Source organism: Helianthus annuus, chromosome 10 (genome assembly GCF_002127325.2).
Source record: "Helianthus annuus cultivar XRQ/B chromosome 10, HanXRQr2.0-SUNRISE, whole genome shotgun sequence".
In the NCBI taxonomy this organism is placed as follows: domain Eukaryota; kingdom Viridiplantae; phylum Streptophyta; class Magnoliopsida; order Asterales; family Asteraceae; genus Helianthus; species Helianthus annuus.
In genome coordinates this window covers 41,463,966-41,480,935 of record NC_035442.2, presented here as the reverse complement: position 1 = coordinate 41,480,935, position 16,970 = coordinate 41,463,966, and positions in this window count along the sequence as shown.

Below are 16,970 nucleotides of genomic sequence, written 5' to 3'. Positions count from 1 at the left end.
TATGCGCTTTTTTTTACCACCCTTTTTTTACGCGCGTTTTTTACGCTCCGTTTTTTCACGCCTATTTTGCGACCGTAGTTTTTAAGTGCCGTTTTTAGGCCCGGTTTTAGGCGCCGTTTTTTGCCGCGCCGTTTTTTGCCGCGCCGTTTTTTACGTCACGTTTTTTACAAGCCGTCCCGTTTTAGCGCGCCGTTTTAGCGTCACGTTTTTTTACAAGCCGTCCCGTTTTTTGTCGTCCCGTTTTAGCCGTCCCGTTTTCTTCCGTCCCGTTTTAGCCGTCCCGTTTTTTTACAAGCCGTCCCGTCTTACGCCCCGTTTTTTTACGTTTTACGCGTCGGTATTTTACGTTTTACGCGTCGGTTTTTTACGTCTTACGCGTCGGTTTTTTACGTTTTACGCCTCGGTTTTTTACGTTTTACGCGTCGGTTTTTACGTTTTACGTGTCGGTTTTTTACGTTTTACGTCCCGTTTTTACGTTTTACGCGTCGGTTTTTTACGTTTTACGGCCCGTTTTTTTACGTTTTACGCGTCGGTTTTTTTACGCGTCGGTTTTTTACGTTTTACGCCTCGGTTTTTTTTACGTTTTACGCGTCGGTTTTTTTACGTTTTACGCGTCGGTTTTTAACGCTGTTGTTTTACGCGCCGTTTTTAACGCCGTTTTTACAACGCCCCGTTTTTTCGCGCTAATTTTTAACGTCGTTTTTTACACGCTAATTTTCTAACGCCGTTTTTTACGCGACAATTTTTTAACGCCGTTTTTTACGCCGGTTTTTACGCGACAATTTTTTAACGCCGGTTTTTTTACGTTTTACACGCCGGTTTTCTTATGTTTTACGCACCGGTTTTTTTACATTTTACGCACCGGTTTTTTTACGTTTTACGCACCGGTTTTTTTACGTTTTACGCACCGGTTTTTTACGTCAACGCTTTTTTACTTTTTATGTTTTTAAATTTTACGTTTTATGTAAACTTTTTACGTTTTAAGTTTTACGTTAAACTTTTTACGTCAACGTTTTTTTACGTTTTACGCGCCGGTTTTTTTACGTTTTACGCACCGGTTTTTTTACGTTTTACACGCCGGTTTTCTTACGTTTTACGCACCGGTTTTTTTACGTTTTACGCACCAGTTTTTTTACGTTTTACGCACCGGTTTTTTACGTCAACGTTTTTTTACTTTTTATGTTTTTAAATTTTTCGTTTTATGTAAAACTTTTTACGTTTTAAGTTTTACGTTTTACTTTTTTAAGTTTTACGGTAAACTTTTTACGTTTTACGTAAAAGTTTACGGTTGAACTTTTTTTCCACAAAAACTTTTTTACACGAAAACTTGTTTACGCAAAGACGAACGCACCCATAAATCGCAAAGTTGGTAGGTGTCTCGGATATATTTTTATCGTCATCGACTAGGGGGGAAATAATAAAAAAGTAACAACATCAAAACAAAAGTTTATATCGAAAAAAAAAACGGGGTTTGGCTCAGATTATCCGATATCAAAAGGCTGCAAAAGTGGGGTTGCAGGTTAAAAAACCTACCCTCCGCCGTCCTTGCCGCGCCATCGTCATCAAAATCAACGTTTTTTTTTTTTTTGCATCATCGCCACCCAATATCGATCGTATCCAAACTCACAGATTCAAAGAACAACAATCACCAACAGATCAATAATACCAACAGATCTAAAACCAACAGATCTAAACCAAACAGATCAATACCAACATATCAAGCCCACATATCCACTGACCAAACATAGTTCACTGATCAAACAAAAATCACCAGAAAAATCAAAAATCATTGATCAAAAATCAACAAGAACAAACCCATAGAGTTCATCAGACAAAAATCTAGAAACCCTATCAAACAAAAATGAAACCCCATCAAACAAAATAAAGAAACCCCATCAAAAATCAAGAAACCCCCAACTCAAACCTGGATCCGGGGACCTCCGCCGCTCACGGCGGCGCTGCCTTCATCCACCGCCACCGCCTTCATCCACCGCCACGGCGGCGCTGCCTTCATCCACCGTCGCCGAACACCCAACACCTCCCGACATCGACACACCAATGTTTTATCTCTGACGTTTTATCTCCGATGATCGGTGGCGGATGAGATGGCGGCGGCGGCAACGAATGTTTTATCTCCGATGAACGAGGGCAGAGAGGAAGGGAGGCCGGAGAGAGAGAAACAGGGATGAACGGGGGGAGAGAGAGAAACAGTGGTGGGCGGCGGTTTCACCCCCACCATCAATCATCATCATCATCGATCCACTGATTTACAGTGGTGGTCGCCGGCAAAAGGAGAACCGGAAGGGGTTCCTATTTGAATTTAGGAAGTGTAAGTTGAGGAGAGAAGATGAGGACTTATAAAAAGGTGGAGAAAGCTACTGACATCAATAAATGAGGAGAGAGGGGTGTGAAATGACATTTGGGGTAAATGACCATATTATCCTTTGGGTTGTCATATCCTGATTGGTTGAGAGTGGTTCTCGCGGTTCTTACAACTGGGGGTGGTTCTTATTTTAGCGGCTCCCTATATATATATATATATATATATATATATATATATATATATATATATATATATATATATAGGGGAGGGTTCATTGGGGAACACTAAAAAAGTGGGGAATGGGAAAACACTCTTAAAAATTATACTTAACATGTTAAAAATTATTTTTTTCTAAATTTTTTTCGGCGCTTTTTCTTATAAATACAAGTAGAAACATTTTTAATAAAAAAAAATCAAAAACTAAAAATATAAAAAAAATGTTTAAAAACAGTTATATATTATAGAATTAACTTAACATGTTAAAATATTTTTTTTTAAATTTTCAGCGTTTTTCTTTATAAAAAGGAGGAGAAACTAGTCGAATAAAAAAATTATTTTTCTAAAAAAAATTTAGCCTTTTTTTTAATTGTTTTTTTAATATTTTTAGTTTTTGATTTTTTTTATTAAAAATGCTTCTACAAGTATATATAAGGAGTAGCGTCGAAAAAGATTTAAAAAAAAATTAATTTTTAACATGTTTAGTTAAATTTTTTAGAGTGTTCCCCGGTTCCCTACTTTTTTAGTGTTCCCCAATGAACCCCACACTATATATATATATATATATATATATATATATATATATATATATATATATATATATATATAGGGTAGGGTTCCAGCGTGAACAACCTCCCAAGCGTGAACTGATCTGGACCATTGATTTCCTTTTTAGTTGTTAAGGGTATGATTGTAATTATATAAAAAATTAGATTTAAATCATTATTTTAATAATTGAATTAAGTTACATCTTTCCTATTTTAAATTCATTATCCACAATATCTTTTATTTCATTTTTATTTTTCACATTTCACCACCAGAGTTCGAATTATGATTTTTAAGATCCACGTAACCTTCATATTTCAACGCTGTACACATGTGTACTTGGGATTTTGAACAGTACACATGTGTACTCAGCATGGTACATATGTGTAATTAGCTACATAATACATACATATAAACAAACAAAACCTGTAAAACTAGTTTATATTAAGCAAATAACAAGTTACATAATGTTTGCCAAACCAAAAAAAAAACATACAATTACAAGTTCCAGTTTCGTGAAAACAATAAACGCAACATAATCGGAAAAATAAAAAAGACATAGTCTTTTACAACTATTCGCTGCGTTGTATGCTGAATCATCCTTATCGACCAAGTAAACAAACATACGTGAATCATCCTTATCGACCTCATACGTGAATCATCCTTATCGACCTTCCATCTCCACTTTTCTCGTTTACGACGTCTCCTATAATAACACAAAAAACTCAGCAATTAATACTTTGCATAATTCACAAAAAATATGAGATATCACAAAAACAGACGCTATACACATGTGTACATCACATTAAAAACATAGCAAAATCAGAATACACATGTGTACATCGCCTTAAAAACATAGCAAAATTAGAATACACATGTGTAGAGCGCCTTAAAACCAGAGCAAAATCATAATACACATGTGTACAGCGCCTTAAAAACTAGCAAAATCAGAATACACGTGTGTACAGCGCCTTAAGAACAGAGCAAAATAAAAGAAATACACGTGTGTACATTGCATTAACAACAACCTTCAGAACCTCATAACAATCTTCAAATTCTCAACCAAACAATAATAATTTTCAACATCAAAACAATGAAAAATTGCAAAATTTTTTTCTCAATAATCAAACTCATAAAAAATCTTCAGAACCTCAATCAAACAATAACAATAATAACTTTCAAACATCAAAAACAATAAAAATTTACAAACTTCATACCTTGTCGATAGCGATAAACATCAGATCGGCGATAAACATCAGATCGGCTGGTGATAAACATCAGATCAACCTCACCATCAGATCAAAACTTAACCGAAACAACATTCGAAACAAAACTGGACCTGATTGATGCTGACCCGACAAGAACCCAAAACAAAACTGGCCATTAGCTGTCGTGTTGAACCAATTGATAACTTAAAATAATAACCACCTCGCTGCAGTGACATCACCTCCACTTCGACTGTCGAAAACAAGCCCAACCCGGAGCTAACCTGAATCGAGTTGGAACAGAATGAAACCCAAACCAAGATAGGATCTAAAACCAAACAGGTAGACGGCACTTACCGGGACTGTCGGAGGTTTGTCGGAAGGAAGTCAAGACCGCCGCCGCTCACGGCGTCGCTGTCGTCGTCGCCGTCGCTGTCCTGCCGTCGCCGCCATGAATCGTCGGCCTCCTTTCTCCGCGTCTCTCCCTCTCTCTCCGCGCCTACATACAGCCGCCATACGCCATGAATCAAGCAGATGTGGAGGTTGTTGTGGTTTCGGATTTTCTAAAGGTGAAGAGGAAACGTTGTCGGAGTTTGTGGCGGAGCCGACGACGGCGCTTTCGAAGTCGTGTGTAGGTACGTTGCGTAATATATCAACAAAGACGGTTAGGTTTGATGAGGTGGTGGGTGAGGGAATCTTGTTTTGAAACTGATACAGAGATTTTAGGGGATTACAAATTAATTAGTTTCCATATCTTTAATATGAAAGTTCCCTATTTTACCCTTTAGATTAAAATTTAAATTGAATTTATTATACCTTTAATTACAATTGTGCCATTGATCTAAGATCTATCATCTACAAAATCAAGGGCCCAGATAAGTTCACGCAGTTCACGCTGGAGAAAATGTTCACGTTTGAACCTAATCCTATATCATATATATATATATATATATATATATATATATATCGTCATACCCCAACCGATGGCGGAATAATCGGGGCGCGACACTGAGCGAAACAGATTATCCAGAAGTTTTCATAACAACTATATTTACCAAATATTTAAAACAACATGTCCCATACCATGTCATAAATGAAAATACAATTATTACAGAAAAGATCTAGTCAAATTGTTCTGTTCCGACAACTCAGATTTTTATTACAGACACTTGTTTATTGTTGACCTAAGTCTTTCCTAGCCTCGATTTCACAGCAAAGTAAGCAAATAAGCATCCTAAGCACCTGCCACATACGTTAAAGTAAATACACATAGTGTAAAGGTGAGCATATAAGTTTAATAGATATAATAGAGTTTGAAATTGATTACGTATAACCAACACGTACACAGTGTGAAATGAGGCATGTTAGTTATCGACATAAACCTATCAATACCAATGACTGCGGGTTGACTGCCCAAGGCAGTTCGCGATACACACTCACTATGAGCCATGTAATTAATTGTCCTTAACAACCCCTGAGTGAACAGGTGCTGAGTCCAAACTATAGTACTATCGTTGCTAAGGCAGGTAGACAGCATTCCATGTGTAAACATAACAAACAAGCATTCATTAAGTCACATATAACATGAGGTAACGGTTAGCGTTAAAAGTATTGCGTAGTGTGATTGATGTGATTTAGAATAAGTAACGTATGTAACACCCAAAAGTGCGTAAAGCAAAAAGGGATCGAGTGTACTCACAGCGATTGATGGATTGAAGGGAGCGCTAGAGAGTAGGGTTAGCCTGATCAGAACGATAGCATAACGATAAGCGACACGTAAAACGATACAAGTGTTAATTGGTCGGACGACAGTTCAATCGGATGGTAGTTCGATCGGACAGCCGGTCGTTCGAGTGATAGTCCGCTCGGATGGTCATCCGATCGGGTGACCTTTCGAGTGGATTGTTACTTCCTTTGGGAAGGACGTGTTTGTGTATGATGGTTTGACTTTTGAAGTTTTCGTTATAGTATTTTGAAAACACAGAAGTACATCTACCTTTCAGGTCGGTCGATCGGATGGACGTTCGATCGGACGACAACCCAATTGGTTGGACACTTTAGTGAGAACAAATTCATAGCAGTTTGTCACTCGATCGAATAGTAGTCCGATCGGATGGCAGTCCACTGACACTGAACATGTTGAAAATTGTTTAAGTATTGAAGTTTAAATGTCACATGATCGAGCGGCAATCCGATCGGATGGTAGTCCGATCGGACATCAATTCGTTCAACGTTCAGACTTCAAATGTTGGTAAACAGTTTAAGTGTGGGACCTAAGGTGCAAGTCGATCAGGTGACAACCCGATCGGATGACAGTCCGATCGGACGGTATTCCGTCTTGGTCGTTCTAATCGTCTTACACTTGGTTGTTTGATAGTTTCTCGTTTTATCGAGATGTTTTGATAACGCATTTAAACAACAGAAACCTCGTAAATACTTGGTACTCCTAATCGGACAGGAATCACCCAAATCCAACCAGTAAACTGTTCGAGACGGTGTTCCATGTTCAACCCGAAATCGATAGTCTCGTGGATAGAATCTAAATCTTGAACCAACACAACCACAAGAATGAGTAGAAAGTCGGCTGAAGCTCCGATGCTATCGGTTTTGAGTGCATTGGGTGTAAAAGAGTTGAAAGAAAGTTGGAAAACCATCTTTTAATCCTTTTTACTGTGAATATGTTTAGATCTATGAAAGATCTTTGTTTATTTGTGTGGAAATCGTTTAGATCTAAGTTGTTCTCGGTGGATTGAGGCCAAAACATGAAGTTCTTAAGAACACCATGATGACATCATCCTAGAACACCTCAAATCTAGTGATTTCACAGTTAAAAGTTAAGATTCAAAAGATAGAAAGGTGTAGGAGTACGTGTGGATCAATAAAGTACAAGATTTAGGTTGAGATCTTACCGGGATCGCGAGAATTCGAAGGAAAAGGTGGCTGGAATGAGTGGAGAGAAAGAGAGAGCTGATACTTTCCCAAAGTGGAAATGAAGGGGGGTATTTATATGGTTTCCTAAAGTTGAAATGGTGGATCGATCGAGTGGCAGCTCGGTCGACTGGCTGATCGATCGAGCTGTAGCTCGATCGGACAGCTGGTCGATCGACTGGTCACCTGGTCGATTAACCAGTTGTTTCGAGTGTTCGGTGCGACGAGTTTTGCCGTTTCGATTGCGATTGCGAGCGTTGTGATGCGATAGAGTTTCCTATTCAAATTACTTTTAATCCCAACTACTATATCTACATACAATCATCCTTAATTCACTAGCGTTTAGCGTTTGCGATTCGATTGCAATTGAGTTTCGATTGCGTTTCGATTATTCACCACAACACATCATAAATAAACATGCACAAGTAACACATAAAAGGCACACACACACGTATAACAATAACCAAAATGCGTAATTCGAGTTGCGAGTGCGATTGCGATAAGCGATAAGCGATCAAATATGCGATAAATATCGAATAAACCTCGATTATTAATAAGTACTCCACATAATACAACTAACGTTAAGCATAAATTAGACTATCTACGAGTCAAAGAAGTCAAAACAGGAATTGAGCAAGGAGTGACAGATCGCAATCAGCAATCTTGTCTCCCTTGACTTCAATCTTGACTTTGACCTTGACTCTCGAAACACGGGGTGTTACATACATATATATATATATATATATATATATATAGGGTAGGGATAGTGTACACAGTGTCTAAAGTGTGAGAAGTGTAAGAAGTGTTTTAAACCATTAGATCTTTGATCTAATGCAGTGGCGAAGGTTAGTTGGTGCCCAGGGGTGCACCTGCCCACCCCAATGTTTCGGTTAGAAGTGTATAGGTTCTGATTTTTCGTCCGAAAATTTTAAAAATTATATAGGATTGCCTCCCCCCAATTATTTTTCCTAAATATTTATACAATATATAAATTAAAGTAAAGTTAGTTACCACTTTGTATATCCTAAATATTTATACAATATATAAATTAAAGTAAAGTTTGTTACCACTTTGTATATAAGCGATGGGTAGTTTTGTAAATATATTTTAACTCTTATTTGTTTAACTCTAGATTACACACCACACAATAAACTTAATCGCAAGTTTTTATGTGTAAGAACGGGTCCTTTGAATGAATGAATTTTTTTTGTTTTATTTGGAACTATTATTATTTGACCTGACCCGAATCAATAGCCAACCCGACCCGAAATATAACGATAGGAAAAAAAAATTGGGTCCCATCACTTTATGCCCCCTCGAAACTTTTGGTCAAGCTCCGCCACTGATCTAATGGTTGAGATCAATATGGACCAAATTATAAATTGTGTTTTAATTATATGGACTGGTTTGAAAATTGTAAGGGTAATAGTGTCTTTGTATATGTTTCAAATTAGGTAACCTCTCCTAAATTCTAGTGATTCACTCCTAAATTCTAGCGATTCAAATTTAAGTGCTAAATTCTATCGATCCTAAATTCTAAAAATACAGAATATGTAACAGCTACAAGAAATGTATAACACTATACATCCATCATATAACACCATATAACACTATGTAACACCATATAACACTATGTAACACTAAATAACACTATACATCCATCATAGACATGCTACCAAAAAAATATAACACTATATAACACTATGTATCCATCATATAACACTATATAAACCAAAGAACACTATATAACACCATATAACACCATGTAACACTATATAACACTATATAAGAATATATAACACTATACATTTCTGAATGGTGGTTGCACTACAGAATTAATAATTTATGGTGTTATATAGTGTTTTTTGGTGGTTGCACTACAGAATTATATAACACCAAAAACCATTATATAACACCATGTAATACTATATAACACTATATAAAAATACATAACATATACAGTTCTGAATGGTGGTTGCACTACAGAATTATATAGCACTACAGAATTAATAACTGGTGAACGAGATGACACAAATTCGTATATTAATTCTTAAATTCGAATTCCTATAATAAAGGGTGACGGTTATTTTGGGCAGTTATCTTTTAATCAATTAATTGAAAGAAATAGAAAATTACTTTCACCCTTTTGATTTAATTTAAATATAGGACACTTGTCATCACCACATTATTTCTCACCCTTCTCACAATATTAGATTAATGTACAGGATCATCTACCCAATGTTTTAAATACCGGTATGAACCGGCCGGTTATACCTGTTAAACCGGATATCGGACACGAGTCCAGAACGATAGAGGCTAGTAAAACCCGAATACGGTATGTCTTATGTACCGGCGATAAATCTGGTTCTACCGGTTCAAACCGTTGTACCGGTTTGCATTATCTTAAGATTTGATTTCTTAATTTTAATAAAATACAATATTAAGATAATATTGATCTTCCATATTTCCGCTAATTAACTTAGTGCCTTCTATTCCAATATTTCATAGTTAATTGTTACCCACCTCATACAATGCAATATCGTTTATAACTAATAAAAAATATTTTTAAAATGCTTAATAGTTTACAATAAAAATAGTTTTTTTTAGATAAAACTATGATAACTTACATAAATCCTAGTTGAGATTTGATTTTTTTTAGATGAATTTGTATTTTATGGAATTTATAGGGTTAATTAGTAACCCGGTTCAACCGCCCGATACAACCCGGTTCAACCGGTTGAACCATTTTAGAGCCCAACCCGGTATGACTTAAAAACCGGTTTTTAAAACATTGCCTCTTCCTATATATATATATATATATATATATATATATATATATATATATATATATATATATAGGACAAAGATCCGTTAGGAACCACCCTTTATTGCGAGAACCGCGAGAACCAGTGTGAACACAAACAGTAATACCTAAAAAAATCTAAAAAACACCCAAATTTTTTTTTATTTTTTTACTATTTTTTATATAAAAATCGCTACTTTTAGTATCAAAAAAAAAAAATTATAAATTTTTAAAAAAAAAATTTTTTTTTTGCTACTAAAAGTAGCGATTTGAACATAAAAAATAGTAAAAAAATAAAAAAAAATTTTAGATTTTTTTTTATTTTTTTAGATTTTTTAGGTTTTTTTGGGGTTTAGTTTTTAGCATTTTAGCTTGGGGGTGGGGGGGTTGGGGGGGGGTTAGGTTTTTTTTAGGTTTTTTGAGGGTTTTAGTTTTTAGCATTTAGCTTGGGAGGGGGGGGGGTTAGGTTTGGGGGGGGGGGGGGGAGGGGGGGTTAGGTTTTTTTTTTTTTTGGGGGGGGGGGGGGTGGGGGGGTTTAGGTTTTTGGGGGGTGGGGGTGGGGGTTAGTTTTTTTAGGGTTTTTTTAGGTTTTTTTAGCTATTTTAGGTTGTGTTCACATTGGTTCTCGCGGTTCTCGCAATAAGGGTGGTTCTCGCATGAACCTTACCCTATATATATATATATATATATATATATATATATATATATATATATATATAGGGGAAAGATAAATCGAAAACCCATGTGAGTTGAGAAAACCCAAATAAACCCTATGTAACATTTTTATTTTTTTCTAAAAAAAATAGGAAATGTAATATAAATGTACACGGACCTATTTATGAAAAAAATGAAAAAAATGCTTACTATTTTTTTTTTTTAAAATGTTGAAAATTTATATGTTACATTTTTTTTGGACATACATATTATGTAACCTGAAATTTTGTAACATTTTTTTAAAAAAAACTACTTGGTGTTTTTTTGTGTTTCTTTTTTTAAAATGTTCAAATATATGTATATTACATTTCCTATTTTTTTTAGAAATGTATCTTGAGTTTACATGGTTTTTTTACAAAGGTTTTCTGAGTTTTCTCAACTCAAGTGGGTTTTCGATTTATCCTTCCCATATATATATATATATATATAGGGTAAGGTTCATGCGAGAACCACCCTTATTGCGAGAACCGCGAGAACCAATGTGAAAACAAAATAAAATCTAAAAAAATCAAAAAAGCACTCAAAAATTTTTTTTTTATTTTTTTTTAATATTTTTTAACAAAAAATCGCTATATTTCGTTCCATAAAAAAAAACTTTTTTTTTCGAGTAACAGTTATCCATGCACATGTGCATATGTATCATTACTTCAACAAATTCGGTAATACATTATCAGGAATAGACAATTGCACTTTAATTTACAATACCATTAGTAATACACTACTTTTTACATTACCAATATTCAAAATGCACATGTGCATAATTAGGTATAACCATGATATAACGTGTTTTGGCACAAAAAGTTTGTGATTTTGAATGGAGAAGTAGACCCATATGCATGTTTTTTGGTTAGTTATATCTAGTGGTTGATGGTTTGGTTATAGTTGTCAATTTTTTATGTAATATGTTGATTGGATGGTATAAATGGTGTTTACATACATGTAATAAAGTGAAAATATTGTTAATGGTATTGTATTATGGATGGTAGGAGGTAATGGTATTGTATTATGGATGGTAGGAGGTAATGGTAGTGTATTATGGATGGTATGATAGATGAAAGGGAAAGTGTATTCAAAGTGGTGTACCAAAACACCTTATTTCATGTTGATACATATAATGCACATGTGCATTTCTAATATTGGTAATGTAAAAAGTAGTGTATTACATATGGTAGTGTAAATGAAAGTGCAATTGTCTAATATATGTAATGAATTACGGAATTTGTCAAAGAAATGACAGAAATGCACATGTGCATGCTTGTGTATTATGGATGGAATGATAGATGAAAGAGAAAGTAGTGTACCAAAACACCTTATTTCCTGTTGATACATATAGATGCACATGTGCATTTCTAACATTGGTAATGTAAAAGATAGTGTATTACACGTAGTAGTGTAAATGAAAGTCCAATTGACTATTATTTGTAATGAATTACGGAATTTGACAAAGAAACGACACATATGCACATGTGCATGGATAAACTGTTACTCGAAATTTTTTTTTTTATTAACAAAATATAGCGATTTTTTCAAAAAAAAAATAGTAAAAAAATAAAAAAAAAAATTTTTGGGTGTTTTTTAGATTTTTTTAGGAATTACTGTTTGTGTTCACACTGGTTCTCGCGGTTCTCGCAATAAGGGGTGGTTCCTAACGGATCTTTGTCATATATACATACATATATATATATATATATATATATATATGAGTGGGGATCCTGCGGAAAGTGTGTTTTTCCTAGAAAGTGTAGGAAGTGATCTGGGCCATCAGATGAGTGTGTTTAATGGTTGAGATCATTTTGGTGGCATTTTGGTAATATATGTGTCTTTAAAATAGGCTAATTTAATTAATTGGGGGTAAATGTGTCATTTAAGTTGTTTTAAATAAGGAAATAACTACCAATCATAAAACCACCTCCAAAAATATCGCATTTTTTCTCTCTCTCTAATCACTCACATTTGAAAACACCAAATCATACAAAAAATAACGATAAATCAGATCTAGATTTGTTCATAGAAGTGTGTTTTAGCGATAAAACACAACGTGACGAACTAGTGACTGACTGCTAAAACACAACATCAAGAATGCCAAAATTATATCAACCAGTAACTGATAAAACACATTGTGATGAAACAGTAACTGGAACCAGTAACTGATAAAACACATTGTCATGAAACCAGTAACTGATAAAACACAACATCAAGAATGCCAAAATCATATTAACCAGTAACTGATAAAACACATTGTGATGAAACAGTATATAAAATACAAAAGAACATGCCATTCATGAATTATAACTGGTATAACACATTGTGATGAACCCGGTAATTGATAAAACACAACATCAAGAATGCCAAAAATAATATCAACCAGTAACTGATAAAACAAATTGTGATAAACCAGTAACTGCTAAAACACATTGTGCTGAAACCAGTAACTGATCAAACACAATGTGAACCAGTAACTGATAAAACACAACATCAAAGAATGCCAAAAATCATATCAACCAATAACTGATAAAACACATTGTGATGAAACAGTAACTGCTAAAACACATTGTGATGAACCCAGTAACTAATAAAACACAACGTGAAGAAATTTACTGTATGCCCTTATGCGTTCATCCTGAAATAAAACGATGATAATTTAAATTACAATCATAGGACGGTGGTACTATCATACGATTATAAGAAGAAGCTTCGATTATAAGAATAAGCTTAGAAAAGTCAAATTTTAACCAAACTCTGCTACACGGTGACAGTTGGGAGTTAAAGGGAAACTTTGGAGAAAAATATTTTTCTTTTTTCCAAGCGATACATTAAGAAAAGTTGGATCAACGTCTTTCAATATTTGATAAACCTAATAATCATTAGGAATCAACATGGGTAATTACTAATTAGCACATTAGTAATACTTAAACGGAATAATAAAACATGGTTCTTTTTAAACAAATGTAATCTGCACATGTGTAAGAACATTCCGATCAAATCAGTAATAAAATTGTTAATGATTTGAAATTCGTAATTTAAATTAATTGCCCTTTTAAAATTGTAATAATTTAAAATTGTCAAAAAGATATATGTTTCCAAAAATATCTGGATAGTTAGTTTAGGATATATAATATTTCAAAATGAAATTAATAATCAAATTACCATCATGCCCTTTTGAATAAAAAAACTAAAAGCCACATGTCACTTCCCTATTGCTTCCTAGACTTTCTAGGAAACTTAGGCTTTCTAGCCAACTCCCACTCATATATATATATATATATATATATATATATATATATATGGTGTGTTTCCTCTACAAAGTGTGTTTTGTCTAAAAAGTGTAAGAAGTGATTATGGACATTAGATTAGGTAATTGATGGATGAGATTAATTGAGTGACAAAATTGTAATATTTCTTTTAATTAAATTGATTGATTTATTGAATTAAGGGTATAAAAGTAAATTTCGTATGGCTTAAACTTAGGAATCACATGCAACTCACATGTAACATCCCCTATCTTTTTAAAACGTCAATAACCTTTTTATACATACTTTGTTTTTTAAAAAATTATACTATAACAATGAGGGTTTTTTTATCTTTAATATGAGTACCATATTGCTATATATCTAAAAAATACGATTCAAGTAATTCAGACACTAGTGTGTTTTATATAGTGTCACGTGTTTTATATTGTGTATTTCACTGGTGTGTTTTATGTTGCACATTTTAGACACTATTGTGCTTTACGAGTGAGGGGTGTGTTTAATTGTGAAAACTGGTATAACACAATGTGAAGAAATCAGAAACTGATAAAACACAACATCAAGAAATAATGAATGTGTTTTATGTTTCGAAATATATGACGGGGTATGTTTAATTGTGAAAATTGATATAACACGGTGTGAAGAAACCGTAAACTGATAAAACACAATGTTAAGAAATGATGAATTTGTTTTATGTTTCGAACTTCAGATGAATTAATCAAGAATATAAATGATGTAACTGCCAATTTTGAATAGTTAATAGACATAAGTTTCCATAAAAATAGCCTTTTATTGTTATGATATAAAATCTTCCATAAATTATTATAATTATTCAATTACCTTAATGCCCTTTAGTAAAATAACACTAGATGCCACATGTCACAAGTAGATTGCTTCGTACACTTTGTAGGAAAAGTATGCTTTGTAGCCAACTCCTACCCTATATATATATATATATATATATATATATATAGGGTAAGGTTCACCCCCAAAAAACCTAAAAAAATCTAAAAAAATAAAAAAAGACACATTTTTTTTGTATTTTTTACATTAAAATCGCAACTTTTAGTAGCAAAAAAAAATTATTTTTGGCTACTAAAACTAGCAATTTTTTATAAAAAATGTTATTTTTTTTTTGTGTTTTTTAGCTATTTTTAGGTATTTTTGGTTGTGTTCACATTGATTCTCGCGGTTCACACAATAAAGGGTGGTTCCTAACGGATCCTTCTCCTATATATATATATATATATATATATATATATATATAGGGGATGGTTCAAATGAAAACCACTTTTATTGTGAAAACTCGAAAACTAACTAAAAAAAAGCCTAAAAAACACACCAATTTTTTTTTTCAATTTTTTTATAAAAAATCGCAGGTTTTTTATATAAAAAAATTTCAAAAAATTTTTATTTTGTATTACACATGTGTAGACACAGGTGTATGTGTGTACTACACATGTGTAGTATTACACGTGTGCACTACAATTTTTTTTCGAAACTTTTTTTATATACTAAAAGTGGCGGAAATTGGTATGCAAAAAAAAAGGTTTTTTTTTATGTTTTTTTTGGCTTTTTTAGTTAGTTTTCGCGTTAACTAGTGGTTTTCATTTGAACCTTCCCCCATATATATATATATATATATATATATATATATATATATAGGGTAAGGTTCATGCGAGAACCACCCTTATTGCGAGAACCGCGAGAACCAATGTGAACACAAAATAAAATCTAAAAAAAATCAAAAAAGCACTCAAATTTTTTTTTATTTTTTAACAAAAAATCGCTATATTTCGTTCCATAAAAAAAAAAACTTTTTTTTTCGAGTAACAGTTATCCATGCACATGTGCATATGTATCATTACTTCAACAAATTCGGTAATACATTATCAGGAATAGACAATTGCACTTTAATTTACAATACCATTAGTAATACACTACTTTTTACATTACCAATATTCAAAATGCACATGTGCATAATTAGGTATAACCATGATATAACGTGTTTTGGTACAAAAAGTTTGTGATTTTGAATGGAGAAGTAGACCCATATACATGTTTTTTGGTTAGTTATATCTAGTGGTTGATGGTTTGGTTATAGTTGTCAATTTTTTATGTAATATGTTGATTGGATGGTATAATTGGTGTTTACATACATGTAATAAAGTGAAAATATTGTTAATGGTATTGTATTATGGATGGTAGGAGGTAATGGTATTGTATTATGGATGGTAGGAGGTAATGGTAGTGTATTATGGATGGTATGATAGATGAAAGGGAAAGTGTATTCAAAGTGGTGTACCAAAACACCTTATTTCATGTTGATACATATAATGCACATGTGCATTTCTAATATTGGTAATGTAAAAAGTAGTGTATTACATATGGTAGTGTAAATGAAAGTGCAATTGTCTAATATATGTAATGAATTACGGAATTTGTCAAAGAAATGACAGAAATGCACATGTGCATGCTTGTGTATTATGGATGGAATGATAGATGAAAGAGAAAGTAGTGTACCAAAACACCTTATTTCCTGTTGATACATATAGATGCACATGTGCATTTCTAACATTGGTAATGTAAAAGATAGTGTATTACATGTAGTAGTGTAAATGAAAGTGCAATTGACTATTATTTGTAATGAATTACTGAATTTGACAAAGAAACGACACATATGCACATGTGCATGGATAACTGTTACTCGAAATTTTTTTTTTTTGAATTTTTTTTATTTTTTTTATTAACAAAATATAGCGATTTTTTCAAAAAAAATAGTAAAAAAATAAAAAAAAAATTTTTGGGTGTTTTTTAGATTTTTTAGGAATTACTGTTTGTGTTCACACTGGTTCTCGCGGTTCTCGCAATAAGGGGTGATTCCTAACGGATCTTTGTCCTATATATATATATATATATATATATATATATATATGGGGGAAGGTTCAAATGAAAACCACTAGTTATTGTGAAAACTCGAAAACTAA